Raw genomic sequence first — 13,620 nt, 5'->3', positions numbered from 1 at the left:
ATATTTCAAGCAAATACCTGAGTTGAGAGATATGAAGTCTCCAACAAGTTCTATAGCTAAAAGATGGAGGAGAATCGCTCAACTAGTGAGCATGTGCTCAGATTGTCTGGGTACTTCAATCGCTTGAATCAAGTGGGAGTTAATCTTCCACATAATATAGTGATTGATAGAATTCTCTAGTCACCATCACTAAGTTACTAGAACTTCGTGATGAACTATAGTAGGCAAGGGATGACAAAAACGATTCCCGAGCTCTTCGTGATGTTGAACTCGACGAAGGTAGAAATAAAGAAAGAGCATCAAGTCTTGATTGACAAGACCGCTAGTTTCAAGAGAAGGGTAAAGGGAAAGAAAGGGAACTTCAAGTGGAAAGACAAGTAAGTTGTCACTCCTGCGAAGAAGCCCAAAGCTGGACCATAGCCTGAAACTGAGTGCTTACACTGCAAAGGAAATGGTCACTGGAAGCGGAAATGCCCTGAATATTTGGTGGATAAGAAGGATGGAAAATTGAACAAGGGTATATTTGATATACAGGTTATTGATGTGTGCCTTACTAGTGTTTATAGTAGCTCCTGAGTATTTGATACTTGTTCGGTTGCTAAGATTAGTAACTCGAAACAGGAGTTACAGAATAAACAAAAACTAGTTGAGGGTGAAGTGACAATGTGTGTTGGAAGTGGTTCCAAGATTGATATGATCATCATCGCACACTCCCTATACTTTCGGGATTAGTGTTGAACCTAAATAAATGTTATTTGGCGTTTGCGTTGAGCATGAATATGATTTGATCATGTTTATTGCAATACGGTTATTCATTTAAAATCAGAGAATAATTGTTGTTCTGTTTAAATGAATAAAACCTTTGATGGTCATACACCCAATGAAAATAGTTTGTTGGATCTCAATCGTAGTGATACACATATTCATAATATTGATGCCAAAAGATGCAAAGTTAATAATGATAGTGCAACTTATTTGTGGCACTGCCGTTTGGGTCATATCGGTGTAAAGCGCATGAAGAAACTCCATAAAGATGGATTTTCATAATCACTTGGTTATGAATCATTTGATGCTTGCGAACCGTGCCTTTTGGGCAAGATGACTAAAACTCCATTCTCCGAAACAATGGAATGAGCTACTAACTTATTGGAAATAATACATACCGATGTATGCGATCCGATGAGTGTTAAGGCTCGCGGCGTGTATCGTTATTTTCTGACCTTCACAGATGATTTGAGCAGATATGGGTATATCTACTTGATGAAACATAAGTCTAAAACATTTGAAAAGTTCAAAGAATTTCAGAGTAAATTGGAAAATCATTGTAACAACAAAAATAAAGTTTCTATGATCTGATCATGGAGACGAATGTTTGAGTTACGAGTTTGGTCTTCATTTGAAACAATATGAAATAGTTTCGCAACTCACGCCACCTGGAACACCACAATGTAATGGTGTGTCCGAATGTCGTAATCGTACTTTACTAGATATGGTGCAATCTATGATGTCTCTTATCGGTTTACCACTATCGTTTTGGGGTTATGCATTAGAGACAGCTGCATTCATGTTTAATAGGACACCATCTAAATCCGTTGAGACGACACCGTATGAACTATGGTTTAGCAGTAAACCTAAGCTGTTGTTTCTTAAAGTTTGGAGTTTCGATGCTTATATGGAAAAAGGTTTTCAACCTGATAAGCTCGAACCCAAATCGGAGAAGTGCGTCTTCATAGAATACCCAAAGGTAACTATTGGGTACACCTTCTATCACGGATCCAAAGGCAAGTTATTCGTTGCTAAGATGGATCCTTTCTAGAGAAGAAGTTTCTCTCAAAAGAAGTGAGTGGGAGGAAAGTAGAGCTTGATAAGGTAATTGTACCTTCTCCCGAATTGGAAAGTAGTTCATCACAGAAATCAGTTCCAGTGACCACTACACCAATTAGTGAGGAAGCTAATGATATTGATCATGAAACTTCAGATCAAGTTACTACCGAACCTCGTAGGTTAACTAGAATAAGATACGCACCAGAGTGGTACAGTAATCCTGTTCTGGAAGTCATGTAACTAGACCATGATGAACCTACGAACTATGAGGAAGTGATGATGAGCCCAGATTCCGCGAAATGGCTGGAGGCCATAAATTCTGAGATAGGATCCATGTATGAAAACAAAGTGTGGACTTTGATTGACTTGCCCGATGATCGGCAAGCCATAGAAAATAAATGGATCTTCAAGAGGAAGACGGACACTGATAGTAGTGTTACTATCTACAAAGCTCGATTTGTTGTGAAAGGTTTTTCGACAAGTTCAAGGTGTTGAATACAATGAGATTTTCTCACTCGTATCGATGCTTAAGTCTGTCTGAATCATGTTAGCAATTGCCACATTTTATGAAATCTGGCAAAAGGATGTCAAAATTGCATTCCTTAATGAATTTATTAAAGAAGAGTTGTATATGATGCAACCAGAAGGTTTTGTCAATCCTAAAGGTGCTAACAAAGTGTGCAAGCTCCAGCGATCCATTTATGGACTGGTGCAAGCCTCTCGGAGTTGGAATATACACTTTGATGAGTTGATCAAAGCATATGGTTTTATACAGACTTTTTGAGAAGCCTGTATTTACAAGAAAGTGAGTGGGAGCACTGTAGCATTTCTAATATTATATGTGGATGACATATTGTTGATTGGAAATGATATAGAAATTCTGGATAGCATGAAAGGATACTTGAATAAGAGTTTTTCAAAGCAAGACCTCGGTGAAGCTGCTTACACATTGAGCATCAAGATCTATATAGATAGATCAAGACGCTTGATAAGATTTTTCAATGAGTACATACCTTGATAAATTTTTGAAATAGTTCAAAATGGAACAGTCAAAGAAGGAGTTCTTGCCTGTGGTGCAAAGGTGTGAAGTTGAGTAAGACTCAAGACCCGACCATGGCAGAAAATAGAAATAGAATGAAAAGTCATTCCCTATGCCTCAATCATAGGTTCTATAAAGTATGCTATGTTGTGAACTAGACCTATTGTATACCTTGCTCTGAGTTTGACAAAGGAATACAATTTTGATCTAAGAGTAGATCACTGGACAACGGTCAAGAATATCCTTAGTGAGGACTAAGGAGATGTTTCTCGATTATGGAGGTGATAAAAGAGCCCATCGTAAAAAGTTACAATGATGCAAGCTTTTACGCCAATCCAGATGACTCTAAGTCTCAATCTGGATACATATTAAAAGTGGGAGCAATTAGCTAGAGTAGCTCCGTGCAGAGCATTGTGTACATAAAATATTTGCAAAATACATACGGCTCTGAATATGACAGACCCGTTGACTAAACTTCTCTCACAAGCAAAACATGATCATACCTTAGTACTATTTGGGTGTTAATCACATAACAATGTGAACTAGATTATTGACTCTAGTAAACCCTTTGGGTGTTGATCACATGACGATGTGAACTATGGGTATTAATCACATACAGATGTGAATATTGGTGTTAAATCACATGGCGATGTGAACTAGATTATTGACTCTAGTGCAAGTGGGAGACTGAAGGAAATATGCCCTAGAGGCAATAATAAAGTTATTATTTATTTCCTTATTTCATGATAAATGTTTATTATTCATGCTAGAATTGTATTAACCGGAAACATAATACATGTGTGAATACATAGACAAACATAGTGTCACTAGTATGCCTCTACTTGACTAGCTCGTTAATCAAAGATGGTTAAGTTTCCTAACCATGGACATGAGTTGTCATTTGATTAATGGGATCACATCATTAGAAGAATGATGTGATTGACTTGAACCATTCCGTTAGCTTAGCACTTGATCGTTTAGTATGTTGCTATTGCTTTCTTCATGACTTATACATGTTCCTACGACTATGAGATTATGCAACTCCCATTTATCGGAGGAACACTTTGTGTGCTACCAAACGTCACAACGTAACTAGATGATTATAAAGGAGCTCTACAGGTGTCTCCGAAGGTACATGTTGGGTTGGCGTATTTCGAGATTAGGATTTGTCACTCCGATTGTCGGAGAGGTATCTCTGGGCCCTCTCGGTAATGCACATCACTATAAGCCTTGCAAGCAATGTAGCTAATGAGTTAGTTACGGAATGATGCATTACGTAACGAGTAAAGAGACTTGCCGGTAACGAGGTTGAACTAGGTATTGGATACCGACGATCGAATCTCGGGCAAGTAACATACCGATGACAAAGGGAACAACGTATGTTGTTATGCGGTCTGACCGATAAAGATCTTCGTACAATATGTGGGAGCCAATATGAGCATCCAGGTTCCGCTATTGTTTATTGACCGGAGACGTGTCTCGGTCATGTCTACATAGTTCTCGAACCCGTAGGGTCCGCACACTTAAGGTTTCGATGACAGTTATATTATGAGTTTATGAGTTTTGATGTACCGAAGGAGTTCGGAGTCCCGGATGAGATTGGGAACATGACGAGGAGTCTCGAAATGGTCGAGACGTAAAGATCGATATATTGGATGACTATATTCAGAGTTCGGAAAGGTTCCGAGTGATTCGGGTATTTTTTGGAGTACCGAAGAGTTACGGGAATTCGCCGGGGAGTATATGGGCCGTATTGGTCTTTAGGGGAAAGAGAGAGGAGAGGCTGGGCGCCCCCCAAGGCCTAGTCCGAATTGGACTAGGGGGAGGGGCTGCGCCCCTTCCTTCCTTCTCTTCTCTTCCCCCTTTCCTTGACTCCTACTCCTACTACTTGGAAGGGGGGATCCTACTCCCGGTGGGAGTAGGACTCCTCCTTGGCACGTCCTCCTTGGCCGGCCGCCCCCTCCCCCTTGGCTCCTTTATATACGGGGGCAGGGGGCACCTCTAGACACAGAAGTTGATCTTTGTGATTGTTCCTTAGCCGTGTGCGGTGCCCCCCTCCACCATATTCAACCTCGGTCATATCGTTGCGGTGCTTAGGCGAAGCCCTGCGTTGGTAGAACATCATCATCGTCACCACACCGTCGTGCTGACGGAACTCATCCCCGACACCCTGCTGGATCGGAGTCCGAGGATCGTCATCGAGCTGAACGTGTGCTGAACTCGGAGGTGCCGTACTTCGGTACTTGGATCGGTCGGATCGTGAAGATGTACGACTACATCAACCGCGTTGTCATAACGCTTCCGCTTACGGTCTACGAGGGTACGTGGACAACACTCTCCCCTCTCTTTGCTATGCATCACCATGATCCTTGCGTGTGCGTAGGAATTTTTTTGAAATTACTACGTTCCCCAACAATCTAGAGTTCTGCTAAATGGTGTTGCTGGTGATCCAATTAAGCATGGGCGTGTTCTTCCGTAGGGGGGTCCTCTCTCCCCTCTACTTTTTGTCCTCGCTATTGACCCGCTCCATCACATCCTCGCCAAAGGCTACCGATCAAGGCCTGCTACACCCTCTTCGTGTTCGGCCCATCCGTGCATCCTTGTATGCGGATGATGCTGCTATCTTTGTTGCGCCGATCAAGGACGATATTCACTTCTTGGTTTTGACTCTAAGCTCCTTTGGGGAGCTTACCGGCTTGGTCACCAACTGCACCAAAAGCCTTGTTGCGCCCATTCGTTGCGGCAACATCGACCTTGACAACATTTTGCAGGCCTTCCCGGCGGTCCGCACTACCTTCCCCATGCGATATCTTGGTCTTCCGTTGTCGGTCACAAGACTAAAGCATACCCACTTTCAGTATTTGGAGGACAAGGTGGACAGGATGTGGCTACGCTGGGGCGCATTGTTTTAGTCAAGGCTGTGCTCACTGCCATTACCATTTACCACCTCACACCTCTTGACCTTCTGGTTGAAGTGATGAAGAGGATCGATACACTGCGGCGTGCCTACCTTTGGGCGGGTTGTGATAAGGTGACCGACGGAAAGTGCAAGGTTAATTGGGACCTCGTCTGCAAACCCAAGATCTATGGTGGACTAGGAGTGCTCAACCTCCAGAAGTTTGCGACCACGCTACGCTTGCGTTGGCTCTGGTATGAATGGGATGATCCACCTAAGACTTGGTCTGGTTCAGGAACGCCTTGTACTAACAACGACAAAGATCTCTTTGCCGCTGCCACACAGGTGTACATCGGAGATGGAAACAAAGCTAAGTTCTGGGAATCTTCATGGCTGGACGGCCTCCGGCCTAAAGACATTGCGCCAAAGATTTTTGAGTTGTCAAAAAAGAAAACATGCCTGGTCAGGTAAGCTCTTGACAATAACCTTTGGATCCACCAGATTGACACTCAGCATGGGCTAACCTTGGCCCATATTCAGGAATTTGCAACGCTGTGGGAGATGCTGGCTGATGTAACCCTCAACCAGGGAAGCCAAGACACCATAACTTGGAAGTTCACAAAAAGTGGCGAGTACTCCGCCTCCTTGGCTTACGTGGCGCAATTTGCCGGTCTCTCCTTTTATCCAATGAATTCTACAATCTGGAAGATGTGGGCTCCACCGAAATGCAAATTTTTTGCTTGGTTGATCTTCCAAAATCGTGTTTGGACAGCCGATCGTTTACTGTGGCAAGGCTGGTTGAGCTGCAATTTGTGCCCTCTCTGCAAGCAAGTGCAAGAATCTGCTGCTCACCTCGTATTCCAATGCAGGTTCACTGTCTGGATTTGGACTGAAAATTGTAGTTGGCTTGGCATCCTTGACTCCTCGCCAATGATTTGGCGTCATGAATACTCGGTTAGAGATTCGTGGCTCAAGGCAGTTAATGGTGGAGGTGGCTACAGGGAGGCCACCGCCTCCTTAATGATGCTTGTCTCGTGAGAAATTTGGAAGGAGCGGAATGCAAGAATTTTTCAAAAAAATCTCCGCCCCAACCTCTATTGTTATCGCAAAAATCAAAGAGGAAGCCCATCTTTGATCTTTGGCGGGAGCCAAACAGCTTAGTATTGTTATGTCACAAGAGTAGACTTTTTTTTTGCCGCCTCACAGCTTATGTCTAAACCTTTTTCTTAGTCAATGAAAATGGCAAGTCTTTTGCCTTGTTAAAAAAAGGCTGGAAGTTTGGCGGCAATGGTCGAGAAAAATGGTGACACGCGCGCGTGATCGTCCAAGGAAACTGTGCTACAGGAAAATGGGTGGACCAGGACGTCTCTCGGCGTTGCACGTAAAGCACCGGCCAGCTTTAGTTATTTCTATACTTGTGTTATTGAAAAGGGAGTATTTAACCAAAAACTACCACATTTGCCGGAAACGTGACAGAAAACTACCACTCTACGTTTTTGTGCGAAAAACTACCAAATTTTTCCTAAGCCGTGGCAAAAAACTACCAACTCGCGTAATCGCTCGCTTTGCCCGCGCTAACCCCTATTCTGACCGGTTGGGCCCGCCAACAGTTGCCACGCGGGCTAACTGACGCCCGGCGCACGCGGACGGCCGTTAACGGCCCGTCCCCTGTCGCTGCGGGTCAAGATCTGACCCTTTCCCCTCTCGCTGCACTCTCTCCGTCCTCTCCCTCTCTCTGAACTAGGTGGCGGCGGCGGCAACAATGGCGGCGGTGGTTCCGGAGGGGGGCGTCGGAGATATGGGTGGTGGCGGCGGCGACGACGACGCAGGCGGCGGTGGCACAAGTTTGGACGCTGCGGGCTCAGTCGACAATTGGTTGGGGAGCACCAGCTTCTCGACGCAGGCCGGCTCGCAGCAGCAGGAGGCACGGCTCGCCCAGTCATCGCCAATGGGTTGCAGGTATGGAAAATATCATCTGCTAGGTTAGCTGCTTCAATCTGCCAAACAGGTTAGCTGCTCATGAATTGGTTAGCTGCTTCAATCTGGCAAATTAGTAATATGTGTTTGTTAGAGCTTGTTGGACATGTGTAGTAAACTGTATTGCACTTGTAGCTCTGTCATTTTCAATTGAATTCATGAGCACCTATTTCTGCAGTTTTGCTGACAAGAAGTGGGAGATATGGTTTCATTTAGAAGGAAGAAACCCTGTGAAAAGGGTTATATATGAGTCAGATATATCTTTTGTTACTCTACAATCACTCATTGCTAGTGAAGGGTATGGGCAGAGTGATTACATGTACTATGTGAAGGAGGAGGAAATTGGATCTGCAAGAGTAAAGTATTTAGGTAATGAATCTAGTGTCATGAAATGTTGGAGTTTCTTAATCATGTCAATGTTGTGAACATAAGGGTTGTGAGAGATGTTGAACCTGCAATAAGTACACAGGCTATTCAGAATTACATGAACACTCAAGAGAGTTGTTGTGTGCAAAAGGTTGTGGAGCAATCTGAGTTTCAGAATGAGATAGATGATAGAAAGGCTCAGCTTGAGAGGAGCAGGATTCAAAGAGAGGTAGATTTGAACCACTTTGAAGGAGACACTGAAGTGTCTGAATTTTGTTCTGATGATTCAGTTCATTCAGATGGTAGTGCTGAAGCTGTTCAACAAATGGAAATAGAGTGTGCCTCTGAAGAGGAAACACCATTGCAAAGTACTGCTATTGTGAAACATGTGAAGAACCCTGGGCCAACTAGCAGATGTCACAATGAGGTAGAGAAAAAATGTTTTGAAGATTGGTTTCCTGAAGCAGATGAGTTTTGTTTTGCTGGTGATCCAGGCATAAGTGATGAGGAAGAAGAAGATGAAGTTGAACTACCATACATCATGAAGAAGGCAAAGACAAAGAGTAGTAAGAAAAAGATGAAGGAAAGAGTATATTTTGACCCTTCAATTCCCAATTCACATTTACTCTTGTGCAAGAGCTTGTGTTTTGATTCTGTTTACCAGTTCAGAGAAGCATTAAGAGATTTTCATATAAGGACTTTGAGGTCTTTTCACTACCACAGGAACACTCCAACAAGAATTATTGTTTGGTGTTCACAGAGAGAGCATGGATGTGAATTTTACATCTGTGCCTCCAGGATAGCTCATGAAAGAACATTTTGCATTAAGAAGTGTAACATGGAGCACACTTGTCCAGCATCAGCAGAGAACACAAAAGTTACTACTAAGTGGCTTTCCAAAGAAGTTGAGCCATCTCTTAGAGCAGATCCTAGAGCACCTGTGGATTCACTTATTAAAAACAGCAAAGTCAAGTTTTCAGTTGATGTATCAAAGAGTGTGGCCTATAGGGCAAGGAGGAAGGCTATGAAGGTTGTACAAGGTGACCAGAAGGAGCAGTACTATAGACTGAGGGACTACCTACAAGCAGTTCTTGACACAAACCCTGGTAGCAGGTGTGTAGTTACAACATTTGAGGACCCAGAAAACCCTTCCCCAACTCCTAGATTTAAGTACATGTTCTACTGCTTGCATGCATCAAAGCAAGGATTTCTTAATGGTTGCAGGCCCTTTATAGGTAAATATATAACTGCATTATGTTCAAAATATCTTGTTGTAATTTTTTGGTAGCTAATTTGAGTATGGATGCAGGGCTTGATGGTTGCTTCATCAAGCTAACCACTGGACAGCAAATTCTTGCAGCCACAGGAAGAGATGGCAACAACAACATCTACCCCATAGCCTTTGGTGTGGTTGATAAGGAAGATTCAGAAAGTTGGACATGGTTCTTAACCCAGCTAAGATGTTGCATTGGAAGTGGAAGCAAATTTGGAACCTACACCATTATTTCTGACAGGCAAAAGGTATGCAACCTATCTTAGCCAGTAGTTCACATAAATATAGTTATTAATGGCTTTATTTGTTTTTGTTCATGACCATGGTTATTAATTTACAATCAGGGTCTTCTTAAGGCTATAAATGAGGTGTTCCCTGATTCCCCTCAGAGATTCTGCCTCAGGCACATCTATGCAAATTTTCAGTCAGCTGGTTTCAGAGGAGCAGAACTAAAAAAGCTAGTAGATAAGGCTAGCTACTCATTCACCAAACATGGCCATGAATTAGCAATGGCAGAGCTTAAAGCAGAGTGTGAGGATGCCTGGAAGTGGCTTTCAAAAATTCCAAAGGAGACTTGGTGTAGGTCTTCAATGGATTACAATTGCAAAACTGATCTTGTTGTGAACAACCTGAGTGAGGTTTTCAACAAAATGATCCTTGATGTTAGGGCCAAACCATTTAGAACTATGTTTGAAGGAATAAGGACTAAGCAAATGATCAAAAGGAAGAAGACCAGGGAAAAAACAGAGAACAGCAGGTGGATGATCACACCCAACTATTCAGAGAAACTAGAGGAGAATAAGAAGTATGCCAAATTTTGTGAGGCACATAAGGCTGGTCCTGACATTTGGCAAGTGTCTAGTAAGGAAAATCAGTACTGTGTCAACCTAGCTACTAACTCATGTGACTGCAGGAGGTGGGACATGACAGGTGTGACATGCAGTCATGCAATAGCAGCAATGAGCAAGATTCACATGCACCGAGAGGACTATGTGCATGAATTTTTCAAAAAACCACTATATATTGAAGCATACAAAGACATAGTGTACCCTGTCCCTGGTCCTGGATTCTGGCCTGACACTCATACTCAGGATATTGAGCCACCAGTGTTCAAAGAAAAAGCAGGGAAGAAACAAACAGCTAGGAGAAAGGGCCAGTTTGAGGTGCCTGCACCAAAAGACACAAGCAGGATGGGAACAATTACATGCAGCAATTGTGGTCTACAGGGCCATAGATTTACTTACTGTGGGACAGCTCTAAACCCAAGTCTTTAGATGAGAAAGAACTTACACCAGGTCATTTAAAAATGTTGCATTCTTTGTTTAGTTAATAGTTGTTTAATTATGTACTAACTATCTTAATTTTGTCATGCAGGAGAATAGAGAAATTTTTAGGGGTTCCTCTAGTGCTAGTCACCCACCTCCAGAACCACCACATCAACACCAAACTTCACAGAGGCCAGCCTCATCTACTCCACCTCCTAAAGCAGTGAGGAACAGAAAAACAGCAGCAGATAAGAGAGCTTCAGCATCAACTATTTCTGCAGGAGCAGCCAGGTCTTCACCAGCACCTCCAATAGGATCAACATCAACAAGAGCTCCAAGAGGATCAGCATCAACAAGATCTCCAAGAGGATCAGCATCAACAAGAACATTCAATGCACCAAGAGCATCCACTGCAGAATCAGGGATATTAGCAGGCAAGAGGAAGAGGAAACCCCCTAGCAAGTTTGCACTATATTTTAGTGCTAGTGGAAACCATTGAAACTCTGCTACTAGACTACTTCAATTTGTGGCAATGTGTTCTACTACTTAGTTTGATTGTATGGTACTAAGTTTGTGCTGTGCTACTAGACTGCTTAAATTCAGACATGTGAACTTGTGTGCAATGTGCAATGTTGAATGTATGGGTTAAGTTTGTTTTATTTGTTTTACTTTGCCATTTGTGCAGTTTAGGTGCATGTTTTAATTTGTTTTTTTGTTTTACTTTGCCCTTTGTACAGTTCAGAAGTGACTGCCAAATTCATTTTAGGAAAAAAAATATGCACAAAAAATGTCTGGCCTGGGCTCGAACCCAGGACCAGTTGGTTGTAACCATGCGTTCAATACCAATAGGGTAGTGCTAGTGATTTGTTTGCATAACATCGGCCAAACTTATTATATGTTGCCCACCACGTCGTGGAATAAACCCAGCCGTTTCGGATTCTACGAGTTTATTACGTGTCCACCCACCACGCTCTCTGCTCACTCGCCCACTCGCCGCTCGCACCGCTCACTCCGCTTCCCCCTCTCTCCTGTCAAAATCGCCGCCGACAACCACCGCCACCGCCGTCGCCATGGACTGGCAGCTGGCCATCGAAGCTCTCGTCGGCAACAACCAGGAGATGCGCGCGCAGTACAGGGAGATCGCGCGCTGGTTCCCCAGTCTAGCGATGATGAGGAACCACGCCCGCGGCCTCGTGAAGGTGATGACAGCTGCTGAAAAGCAGCGCGCCTTCCCTGCCGGCCGCACCATCCCGCCGCCGTCCCTTCTGCTGTGGGCGATGCGCGAGGTGGAGCGCTCCCCCGACCCCAGGCAACGCGCCCGATGGTGGATGTACCGCTCATCCACCACGCCGCCGGCCGCCGCGGACCACGTCACCGACGCCGTCCTCGCGCTCCCAGCCCCAATCAACAACGCCTACTGGGACAGGCGCAATCCATGGGTCCTTGGCCCCTTTGACGACTCTGACGGCGAGTCTTCAGACGACGAGTCCTCTGACGATGAGTCCAGTGAAGATGATGAGGACGAGTCGTCTGACGAATCTGACGAGGTGGATGAGGTCGTCGTCCTCTCCGACGACGAGCCTGAAGTGCAGCTGCTGGCTCCCATCCTCGACGCCGTGGATGGGGACAGGAACCTCCCAATCCACGTGGATGCACTGCCGGAGGTCGATCTCCCAGACGGCGTCGTGGTGAAGCAAGAACAAGATGGCGGCGAGGAAGATGTGGTGGAGCCGGCGCTGGGCAAGAAGAAGAGGGCGACCGTGACTGCAGTGCGCCGCTCCCATCGCCTGAAGATGCTGAAGAAGGAGGAGTGAAGTGCTGCCTTCAGTTAGTTCAGTGCAAAAAAATTCAGTTTCGTCAGTCCTGGACTTTCATAAGTTCAGTAAGTTCCTAGGCTCAGTTTCGTCAGCACTATCTACTTGCTATCTATGTCAGGCACTATCTACTACTAGTTGCTATCTATGTCAGACTATGAATGGTAGTACTATCTATCTATGTCAGATTATCTATATATGTTAGTTGCTACTTGCTACATATGTTAAGTTATTTGTCACACTATCTAAGCTACTTCCACTCTGCTATATATGTTACTTGTTGCTTTCTACTTCCAACTATGTCACTACTGTCAGTTATCCACACATGATATATGCAGAGTAAAACAGACTCATCATAGATAAAACATTCTTACTTAATTAACTTAGCATGAGTACTCACTTAGCATAGTAGGTCTTAACATAAAAGTCATTACATCATAGATAAAACCAACTAGTTCTTAAACCATAAGAGTACCTCCCTCCCTCATACCATTCTGAAAGCACATAAAACTTTCCCAAAATATACACCTAACATACATGACATTCCAAGGCCAGCTATATATATAGGCCTACTAATTACTTAACCCACACACCAAGCACTTCACTCATTCATAATTGCCTTGATCCTCTCCAGCTTATCTTTGCTGGCATGCCCAGCATTGACCAGATCAGCAATCAGATACTCCAGCTTCTTCTTCTCTTTCTTAAGTAGGTCCCTGTCCCCCTCCACTTCCTTCATGGCCTTCCTCATGTTCTGAATGATATCTGCTTGGCTTTGAAGAATGCACCTTTGCTCCTTGGCCAAGGACCATCCACCCACTCCACAACCCCACAGTTCACACCTACATCCTACAGAAGCAATTATTTATAATTAAGCACAAATCACTTAGTAACAAACTTAGTACAGATAACCAAAGTTCACACCTACATCAATATGCTCTCTGAATTAGCATCAGACATAAATTCAGTTAACAGCTATATTTAGCATCTGACATAAACTTCGAATCAAACCTAAAGCAACTTGGAATCTCCAACTTGGATGAACTAACCCTAACCCTAACTCTGTTCCACCATTATGCACTTACAAAGAGCTGAGGATCCATTGAAACCATGTTGATGTCCTCGTCCGAGCTCTCCTCGTCATTCCAGGATGGCATCCTCAACTT

The sequence above is a fragment of the Triticum dicoccoides genome, chromosome 3B, assembly GCF_002162155.2.
Source record: "Triticum dicoccoides isolate Atlit2015 ecotype Zavitan chromosome 3B, WEW_v2.0, whole genome shotgun sequence".
Classification (NCBI taxonomy): domain Eukaryota; kingdom Viridiplantae; phylum Streptophyta; class Magnoliopsida; order Poales; family Poaceae; genus Triticum; species Triticum dicoccoides.
This window is presented reverse-complemented; position numbering follows the sequence as displayed.